General features: G+C 37.8%; 1 long non-coding RNA gene across 1 annotated transcript in view; it reads left to right on the top strand.

Annotated features, from left to right (window-relative positions):
* The window catches only part of LOC113457730, a 314,883-nt gene extending 305,122 nt beyond the window's left edge, over positions 1-9,761 (top strand). Inside the window, exon 3 of the long non-coding RNA XR_003378238.1 lies at positions 9,647-9,761. This is a non-coding gene — a long non-coding RNA (uncharacterized LOC113457730). The remainder of the gene's footprint in view (positions 1-9,646) is intronic.
* The last annotated feature ends 223 nt before the right edge of the window (positions 9,762-9,984 follow it).

Below are 9,984 nucleotides of genomic sequence, written 5' to 3'. Positions count from 1 at the left end.
GCACATACAAGGACTGAACAATCTTTACTATTCTTAGGGTCACCTCCTTCTTCCCCGATCATGGATTTGAAAATTTGTCACTGAGATTAGAACTTGAGTTCTTCTTATCTTCCAATTCTTATACAATCTATTGTAATTACTAGGATACACTTGCTGTGTTGTGATGGCATGGACAATCAGGCCCTTGCTGCTATTCTTAATTTTATCCTTTACACACTTACCATCTCCGAATGTTTTTTTATAGTTATGAGAACTTTCTGACCTGATTGATGTTGGCTGAGATGGAAACACCTTGTGTGAGAGCATATTTTGTTTGCAATAGAAAATAAAATCAATACCTCAGTTTTATTGCTTCTGAGGTTGAGACAATAAAGCATTAGAGAGAGGCTGAATTCTGGATATGCCATGGTAAGCGCATCTGCATCTTCTAGATGTGGCTCCATTCTGTTTTCACTTCACACACTAGTCTTGAAAATATACAACAATAAATAATAATGTAGAAGCTACAGGGGAACATTTTCTAACAGTGCTAACTAGGATCCCTACATTGAATTTTGGACAAATTTTAGCATAGCAGATTGTTTAATGGTACCTGTGCTTAATATTGTATCTGCCCTGTTTATTCCATTGTTACCAGATTGACAGAAATGGTATTTTGACTTCATTCAAAATTGAGAATCAAATTAAAGATGATTTGTGTTAACATTCAAGGTGCCCGAGTCTAGATGACATTGCTTTATACTGAGAGCAAACTCTTTCCCACATTCATTTTAAAACAGAACTTCCAAGTTCATACACAGATCAACCTGCTGATGACCCTGTTGCTAGTGCCATGGGACTTGCTCACCTTAATACTTGTTTAAATGTTGAATGCTTTACTTTGAGTCTTTGAAGGAATACGTGGAAATGACATTTATGAGATGCTTGTTACAAGTCACACAAACAATGTCCCTAAAATTTTATATGCACTATTTAATTGTTATTGTAAGAACACTATGGCGTACTTCTCCCTCTCTCAAGTTACAGATTAAAGAGGTGTCTTTGGAATAAGTAATTCAAGGTGAAATTATGTAAGACTCTGCAGTTATTAAGTAGAAGACCCAGGGTCTTTGAACCTAAACACCATCTGTTGTATGATGGTTTAATTCTTTGTTCATTAGAGTTTTCAAATGTTACTCTAGTTATTTTGTCATAATATGAATTTCTCAGGATTATAATAGAACATTACACAGGTGGGACATATTGTTTATATTTGTTTAAAGGGAAAGAGCAGAATTTCATTATTCGCCTAATCTATTTTATAAATAGATAACTTTCAAGAAATAGATTATCTCAGTCAAGTAAAGTGAGGTTTTCTCTGAGAAAAACTTGTGCAGCCTAAAAGGAACTCAGAAAACAGGGAAGGACACCAGGTGATAAATGGAGCAGGGCAGTGCCTCAAAGTGGGTAGTTCTATGCAAAAAGCAAGGCATTTCAAACTTTGGATAGAAAATATCAGCAAAAATTTGATGGAGACTACTTCCCATCTCATTATTTGTATTAAAACAAAAAAAAGAGATGCAGAGATCTTTGAACAGACCCACGGGACTGCACAGATTGCGCTAAGATTGCCACCATGGGCATGAGTAGAGTGTGGAATCAAAGTAGGTTTGGTTTAATCACTCTCTAAATTTAATCTTCCTGTCCTGAGTGCCAAGAATCTGGCTAGCATTGATAATTCATTGGTAGCATTCAAATGATACTCCATGATTACCTTGACCTTTTAACCTAAATAATAAAATAGTAGGGACTACCATCCTCAGGTGACAAATGGGATGGCCCCCTATGTGTCTGTAGTAGGTCTATTATCATTGCAGGAATGTGGTGAGAGACCCCTTTGGCATGGTAACAGAACACTACTTTAGTATTAATCCATGCATAAAGGACCAAGAGAGATGATATGGCTGAGAATGACTGAATTTTGGATTGCCTCCATCTTGCCATTTATGTGGGAGAAAAATGTAAATGCCAAATATTAAATTATAATGTTTAAAGACGAGAAAGAAATCTGTAATGTTAAAAGGCACTTGAATCATGCAAGTGTTAATTTTTTCTTTAAGTGTACATTTTTATTTATATTCAAAATAGATGCAGGATTGTAAATACAGGGCAGTTGTAATATTCTAAGCACATATTTTAGGGACTTCCTCCTTTTCCAAATCTCACTCAAGTGGAACATACACTCATTTCTGTAACAAAAATTCTTTCTACTCTATTGGCAAAATGAATAGCATCAACTCAAAATATTTAAAAATTTAGTCACATCCACATCCTGCAGCCTATAAGGAGCTTTCACGCTTTTGGGCTCGCTTTAGATCTTTAATACCCTTTCCTTTTGTGTCAAGGAGCTCACGAGGCGTAAAGAAGCACAGATAAACCCACTTAGATCCCTTCCTGGGCCGTCACCTCTCTCTGCCAAGCGGCTTTAGGTGGTAACTGATCTGTGACAGGCTGCCAGTCAAACACAGCATTTCTGAAAGCTGACACAAAAGACTGAACGCTGGAGAATGGACAGGAAAATATAAGAAAAGGGTCCAAACTGTATCAGCGCCCCCCACTCCACCTCGGTCTGTTCCATTTCACTACAGCCCCCGCCCTCTGGCCCACCCTGTTCCTCCCTAACCTTTTGGGGTCCATTTCGGGAGCTTTTCTTCTGGTTTCCTCCCCTCCCAGCTGTCTGCCTCCCTCCCTCCCCCTGTTCTGGGGCTTGCCAGGGCCTGCTGCTGCTGCTTTGGCGCGGTCAGGTTCATGGCAAGGCCAGCCCAGTGCAGATAGAGATCAGCAGCCTTTAGCAGTGGCTGCCCCAGTGCACCGCTGATAATAGAGGCAGAAGCCAGAGTGACAGTCAGATGGAAACTGACACAGGCCTTCTGTCAATGCCATTCCTGCCCCTGGGACTGAGCAGGGAAGAGAGTGGGGGAGCAGAGCCGAAATGTCAGCCTCAGAAACTGCGGCAGCCCTCTGTTTTTCTCTAGGTCTTGAGCTGTTCCATGCGGGACAGAAGGGATTTTACCATTTCTCTTTAGCTGCAATGAGTGAGGGGGCAGAGCTGCGTTTTGGTGACTCCCCCGCTTGATTTCTTCCCTCGTGCTGTAACTGTGTCTGACAGTTTTTGTTCTCACAACTCTTTGAGCACGTTAAGGATTGATAAACCTTGTCATGTGAGAACCCAAGCGATGCCTGGACCTCTTACATTCTTATGGCTGGGATCATTCTTGAGGTTTTTATTTTTAATTTTTGTTGTTCTTTTTGTTTGTTTGCATTAAAGTAAAGCTAAAAAAAATACGAACCAAACAATAGAGGCAGTGACTCATCTTTCTGCCCAGTAGTTGGATTAATGGAGAGGACCCTAAGAATTGACTTTTGATGTGACTTTGGCAGTTCTCAGGAGGTGAATTCAAGGAAGCTTTTTCTGTGTAGCTGCTATCTTGATTTCCAGAAGTCACGGTCATAACCACTGTTCATCAGTAGAACCCACATTTTGGAAAGTGAACTGCTATTGTATAAATTGACCACAGCCCCCCCCCCCACTTCCTTATCACCCTCAGAGGGGTGCACAACAGGCATTGAGATAACTATTGTCTTACAGACAAAACCTGGTGGATCACAGCACAGACACTGCCACCCAGCAGAAACTCTTCCTAACATCCCCAAAAGCTCGGACTCTCTCAAAGTCAGAGCAGCTGGGGTTTGGAAGCTCCCGCTGTAAGCAGCAATTCCACCCCAGCTCCATCCAGTATAAACTGCTTTTCCATTTCCTTCAGAACAAGTCACTGACCGAGTTTCCATTCCATGCTACATGGGGGTAGGCTCTGAAAAAGGCGTGTCTCACCTTATTATTTAAATGAAGGCAAGTGATAATATGATAGTTGAAAGAAAAATTGCTACCTTGGTGATGACATCTTTCTGGGATGTTGTATTAAAGGGACGTTATCACCAACTCACCCACATCATTAAGCCTTCTCCCACACACATCGACATCTGCCACACACACACACAACCCTATACATATACTACATAACACACATGCACACTTCTTTACACACACCCTATATGCATACTACACACATACATACACACACCCTATACACATACCACACACACAAACACACACTGCACATGCACCCTATACACGTACTGCACACACATACCCTATACATATACACATATACACTATACCCTATACAGGCATTACATACACACACATGCACAATCCTATAGGCATAATACACACACACTAACATACATACATACACACACCCTATACACACACTACCCACATACACACATACTACACACACATATACCTTATATACGTACCACACACAATGCATCCCATACACACAACACACACCTTATGTGTGTGTATTCGCATACACACAGAGTGGGAGGAAGTACAAGAGCGTGAAATATCTTATGGGAGAATATTGATTATTTTTAATGGCCCAATTTAGCTTCTCACTTTTAATTTTGTCTTTCCCCTCCTATTTTAGGTATTTATTCATATTTTAGGTATATGTTTTATTCACATTGCAAAGCACCAAAAAGTGTAGCTTGAGAAAGTAAAATTTTGTGAATATAGAAAATATAAATAAATACTATGGTTAGAACTAAATCATCTTATAATTTGGGCTTAGTGGAAATTCATTTGATACCATCTATTAGATGTCGGAAAATCACCGTATTTTCATGGTTCCCTACAACCATTATGCAAATGAAGAAGTAAGAAAAACAGTTTTCTTGTTGCTAAAGACTCTTTCCCAAGACCTTAGACACATAGATGAGGTACAAGGATGAAGAACAGGAAATGGCCATGTGCGTAATTGAATAAACAAATGCATGACCATAAATGAATTTCATGCCAGTGAGTCAGTGAGAACAGAGGGCAGAACCATTGTGAAAGTGTCAAGGTATCTTATTAGAGACCAGAGAAAGAGGTAGGGGAAGAGGATATGAATATTTAAAAACAAATAAGATGCCATTATGGACAGAAAAAAATTTCAGGGGTTGCTAAGGAATGGCAAGAGAAGAATTATGAACCATTTTTTTTTGTTTCCAACTTCTATGGATATTTCTCAGGATTTTATTTTCCAATACTTAGCCACTAACTTTTATGTTCAATAAACATGTAGAGCTAGCACCTTTGTTTCAGAACAGAGTGAAATACTCTGAAGACATTGGAATATTGCCATTCACTGATGTACATTGTGTCCATGTACTGCTGTAGATGTGAATTTGGGAACATCTCCACTTTCTCCAACAACTGTGATGATTGTCTTCATGTTGTAGAAGAAGGTCAGCTCAGAAATGAGAACTACTTTGCTCAAGAATATGTAGGTAATAAGATAGAAGTCACTCTTTTTTCAATAATTTACTTCAATTTTCTTATTTAAAACAATTTTATATATGATATATTTTGATCTTTTTCTTTTTCTTATCCCAACTTCTATGAAAATTTTCTTGCCTTTCTACCCACACAATCTTATGTTCTTTCTGCCTTCGTTGCAAAATCAGAAAAACAAAAGGCAAACGTCAAAATGAAAAGCTAACAAACAAAAATCCCAGTAAGACAAAAAAAATAATACCCATGCAAAACAAAGAGCATATGTGTGCACATGTGTGCACACAGACAAACACACACACACACACACATACACACACACAGGGAGACAGAGAGAGAGAGAGAACATAGTAACTACTTCTGGGCATGGGGCTGATAAGTTGATAAGCCCAATTAAACAAAACAGATTTGCCCTTTCCAAACAAATATCGATTGCAAGTAGTTTCTTAGTTAAAGGACGGGACTTTGTGTCCACTTCTTCTCAATGCCTGGATTTTGTCTCGTTTAAACGTGTGCAGGTCTTGTGCATATAGTCATAGTCTCTATAAATTCATATGTCTGTCAACACTTATCAGTGGCACACAAGCTCTTCTACTCTGCAGGGAACTCCTGTGAGGATGAACATTATTAGCTAGCACCATCTCAATCAACTACAAAGAATGTAGACTTCAAATTGAAAATCAGTCTTTGCTACAAGAGTCATTGTTTTTGCATCAAAAAGACTGCCTTCTTTTGAACAGGATCTTTAGTGGAGCAAGCATTTAGAATCAGTTGAAAAACATACTGAACTGAGATTTCTTGTTTTTTTTTTCACAGTTCCTATTGTGAAATGTCTGGCTGATTAGAAGTCTGATGTGGGCACACGCTTGTGTGTGTGTGTGTGTGTGTGTGTGTGTGTGTGTGTGTGCGCGCGCGTGCGCATGTGCATGTGCGTGCATGCTCTCAAACTATCAGATGGTATTGATGGTTCTATTTAAGGAATTTGAAAACTTGAGAAAGGGGAGGATATGAATGTGCAAGTTACTGGCATGAGCATTTAGGATGATGGAGGCGCTATTGGGCATGTTTAGCTTCAGAGACAGTGACTTTGTTAGATTTACTTAATATTTTATTGGAAGAACAAGACAGGATATGTTTGTCATGCTAGAAATACATAGTGAAGAGTAGTTAGAATATGAAAAATTCATTCCGTCTACATTAAAAGAGATTACTAAATAAGGGAGTGCAAGGAGACCAGAAAAAAGATAACACTAAACTATTCCAACACTGAGATTGGAAGACAGAAAGAGAGAAGGAGAGAGAGAGAATTTTGAAAGAAAAGTCGTTGGAGTAGAAGAAAGCAATTATCCTTAGTCCCTATTTGTCCTGATTTGGTTTTGGAGATTGTTTTGACAACTACAATGGGAGTATATGTTACTGGGCTGTGGTGGAAAGAGAGAGACTATCAACTTCGCAGATCTTGTCTGCTGGACCAGGCATCTGAAGACCTGAAAGAATGGGGTGGATTATAGTCTAATTCTGTAGTTTCAGTGCTTTACTTTAGTTTCAGGGTTTACTTTTATACTTTTTTTTTTTTACTCTCTTTGTTTCTTTTGTGGTAACAAAGAAAGCATTGACCTAAAGAAAGTTGTTTGAGTTTAGAAACACATGATCAGAAAATCATGTAAATAAATGTCAACAAGCACATACCAAATATTAATAGGACAACCCTTCCCAAGAGCTGTCTTAGGACAGAGCAATTGAAACACAATTGCCTGCCATGTACTATAGACTATCAGGGAAATCTTGAAAGCAGGGCAGAAGGCCATATTCAGGTTCAGGGTACTCTGACCAGATTGGGTTCTATAATTATGTTCTGACATCCAACAAAAATAAACTTTTTAAAATAGATTAAAAATGATTAACACAGGAGGTGTGAAATCATGTGCAGAAACAATGCAGGAAACATAATGCACCTGAGGTAAAAGGCCCTCTCCTTTTCCCCTAAAGCCTCTCTCACTGTTCTCCAGGGCACTGTTAACCATGCATCATTTCTTTGGCCATGTTCCCACAGGAGACCAGTTAGGTGAGTACTTTAGTAACCTAGATAGTATCAGTTGGTGGTTAGGGAAGCAACAGCACATTTCTGCAATGATGGCTATTGAGAAAAAGAATAAATTCTGATAGTACAGGCGAAGGAGAAGTGAGGTTGGAATAACGCTATTGAGAATGTGAGAGTGCACTCCCACCAGAAAAGGAGGAGTGTTCCCCTTACTCCACATCCTCTCCAGTGTAAGTTATCAATGGTGTTCTTGATCATAGCCATTCTGACTGATGGTATCTCAGAGTTGCTTTAATTTGCATTTCCCTGATGGCTAAGGATGTTGAGCAATTCTTGAAGTGTCTTTTGGTCACTGCACTCCATTTTTGATTGGATGATTTGGTAATTTGATGTCTAGTTTTTTGAATTCTTTATATATTTTGGAGATCAGTTCTCTGTCCAATGTGAGGTTAGTGAATATCTTTTCCCATTTTGTAGGCTGCCACTTTATCTTATTGACTGTATCCTTTGTCTTATAGAAGCATCTCAATTTCAAGAGGTCCTATTTATTAATTGCTGCTCTCAGTGTCTGTGCTACTGGTGTTATAGTTTGGAAGTGCTAAACTGTGTCCATTTATGTGGTCAAGGCTACTTCCCACTTTCTCTTCAATGAGATTCAGTGTGGCTGGATTTGTGTTGATGTCTTTTATCCATTTGGATTCAAGTTTTGTGCATGGGAATAAATAATGACTCTAGTTGCATTCTTTTACAGGTTGACATCCAGTTATGTCAGCATCATTTATTGAAGATGCTTTCTTTATTCCATTGTATAATTTTAGCTTCTTTGTCAAAAACCAGGTTTCATAAGTGTATGGATTAACATCATGGTCTTAGATTTATTCCATTGGTCCACCTGTCTATTTTTATGTCAATACCAACCTGTTTTCATTACTGTAGCTCTATAATAGAGATTGACATCAGAGATGGTGATGCCTATGGAAAGCCATTTATTGTAGAGGATTGTTTTGGCCATTTTGAGATTTTTGTTTTTCAATATTCAATGAGATTGAATATTGTTCTTTCAAGGTCTGTGAAGAATTGTGCTGGGATTTTAATAGGGATTGCATTGAATCTGGAGATTGCTTTTGGTAGGATTGCCATTTTTACTTTATTGATCCTACCTATCCAAGAGCACTAGGGATCTTTCCATTTTCTGGTAGCTTCTGCAATTTCGTTCTTCAAAGACTTATAGTTCTTGTCATACAGATCTTTCACATCTTTAGTTAGCGTTACCCCCAAGATAGTGTATGCTGTTTGCAGCTATTGTTAATGGTGTTTCTCTGATTTATTTCTCAGCACCTTTATCATTTGTATATAGGAGGGTTACTGAATTTTTGAGTTGATCTTTTATCCTGTCACATTACTGAAACTGTTTGGCAACTGTAGGAGTTCTTTTGTCAAATTTTTGGTCTCACTTATGTATATAACATATCATCTGAAAATATTGAAAATTTGACTTCTTTTCCAATTTATATCTTTTGATCACCCTTTGTTGTCTTATTGCTGATGGTAGGATGACTATTTTTTTCTGTGTTAATATTAATGAACAATGAATATAGGAGATCTTTTCATCTTATATCCTTTTCAATTTCAATCTTCAGTGAGTTGATGATTTTATCATGAAGTTCTTTTTCTTGCTTGGTTACCTCAAGATATTTTATACCATTTAAGGGTATAGTGAAAAGTGCTGACTCCATGATTTCTTTCTCAGTCCATTTGTCATTTGTATATAGGAAGGCAACTGATTTTTGGGGGTTTAGTTTTGTATTCACTATTTTACTTAAAGAATTTATTACCTATAGAAATTTCCTTGTAGAAATGTTAAGGTCACTTGTATATGCAACCATATCTTCTGATGACTTATTTCATTCCAATTTGTATTTCCATCTAGATTGGTTTCCTTATTGCCCTAGTAAGACTTCAAATATGGTTTTGAGCAGGTGTGGAGAGACTGAACAACTGTGTCTTGTGCCTGGTTCTAGTAGAATTGCTTTGAGCTTTTCTTTTTTTTTTTCAATTAAAGTAGATTCTGGCTATGGACTTACTGTAAACTATGTTTATTATATTGAGATATGTCATTTGTATTCCTAATCTCTCTAGGACATTTATGATAAAGGGTAGTTAGATTTTGTTCAAGGATTTATTTTTTGCAGTAATGAGATGATTATGTGGTTTTTGTTTTTCAGTTAATTTTTTTGGTGGATTACAATGAAAGATTTATGAATGTTGAACCAGCCCTGTATCTCTGGGATGAAGCTTACTTGAACATTTTGGATGGTATTTTGATGGTGTTCTTGAATTCAGTGAGTAAGTATTCTATTGAAAAATTTGCATCTATGTTCATAAGGGAAACTGTCCTGTAAGTCTTTCTTTGTTGAGTCTTCCTGTGGTTTAAGTGGCAAGGTAACTGCGGTCTCTTAAACTGAATTTGACAAAGTACCTCCCATTTTTATTTTGTGGAATAATTTGAGGAGTATTGGTGTTAACTCTCCTTTAAGAGGCAAGTAAATATCTGTGCTTTAAC

The sequence above is a fragment of the Microtus ochrogaster genome, linkage group LG5, assembly GCF_000317375.1.
Source record: "Microtus ochrogaster isolate Prairie Vole_2 linkage group LG5, MicOch1.0, whole genome shotgun sequence".
Classification (NCBI taxonomy): domain Eukaryota; kingdom Metazoa; phylum Chordata; class Mammalia; order Rodentia; family Cricetidae; genus Microtus; species Microtus ochrogaster.
Note: the sequence above shows the minus strand (reverse complement) of the source record. Positions and strands in the feature narration are given on the sequence as shown.